The sequence below is a fragment of the Nannospalax galili genome, unplaced genomic scaffold (assembly GCF_000622305.1).
Source record: "Nannospalax galili isolate Female #2095 unplaced genomic scaffold, S.galili_v1.0 scaffold1517, whole genome shotgun sequence".
In the NCBI taxonomy this organism is placed as follows: Eukaryota; Metazoa; Chordata; class Mammalia; order Rodentia; family Spalacidae; genus Nannospalax; species Nannospalax galili.
The window spans coordinates 36999-38212 of record NW_008340129.1 but is presented as its reverse complement, the minus strand read 5'-3'; positions in this window follow the sequence as shown (position 1 = coordinate 38212).

Sequence of the window (1214 nt, the reverse complement as noted above, 5' to 3'; positions counted from 1 at the left end):
ATATGCAGGCAATACACTCATACACATAAAATAAATAAGATATAAACACCTATTTGTTTTAACTTTTACAAAAACTTTGAGAATTTCATGCTAAAATAGGTATATTTCTACCCAACTTTCTACCATCACACTTAGATTGAGAAGAAGCCTGATGGTAGACAAACTGGAACTTGTATACTTTTATATTGTTAATAGCACTGACCACTTAGAAAAAAATAAAACTGGCAAATGTATCAGGAAGCATAAACCTGTTTATAGACTTTGAACTAGTAACCTCATTTCTGAAAACTTCTCCTTTGACATTCTGTCATTTCCACTTCAAGTGTGGAAGTTATCTTTAGAGACTATGTAGGCAAATCTACAGAAACTTGTGGTATAAAATAAAATATAATTAAAGCCCAGTGAACAAAAAAATTGCAATAGAATTTCAAGACAGAAATGACATGTACTTTCTCTTATTTGTGAATCTTAGCTCCAAATCCTTAGAAGTGAGTGTATATCCTGATGTGACCACAGGAGCCAGGAAAATGGAAAGGAACCATGGGAGAAAAAGAGAAGAAGGCGCTCCAGAGAGGGGGATAGTAGGAAACAGAAGTTATCAAGGGGGATGTGGGGAAATGGGAAGTACCTTAGGGAGGGAGGGAGGGAGGAGGGAGAACTATACAGAGAACTATACATACAATGCTTATATGGTATGAAAAACCAGAGGAAAATGTAGTATTTAATTAGTCTACTGAAAAATACACATATAATTCATATTTAATATATTTATATAATCAGGATTGAATCCTTCAGTCTCTCTCTCTCTCTCTCTCTCTGTCTTCTTTTAGTTGTTATCATTCTGCAGCATCAATGTTTGTGTTTTGGATCAGTTAGTTATATGTAATGAATGTATTTTCTATTGTTAGACTGTTAATCGTATTCCTTGCTATTTTTATGTCTTCCATGTATATAATATACACCCTTAACTTATATTTAAGTCTTAATCCAGGTGATGTAACACTATTTCATATTTAATAGAACAACTCTACAGCCATATTTTTGCATCTTTTTTTCTAGTACTATTGTCATGTTTTACTTGTGCTTATGGCTTAATCTCCACAATACTTTGCTATTAACCTTTCTGTTAGCCAAAATTATCATTTAAAAAGACGTGAAGAATAGAAAAATTATGTCATAATCATCATATTTTCAGAACAAATGACAAAATATGG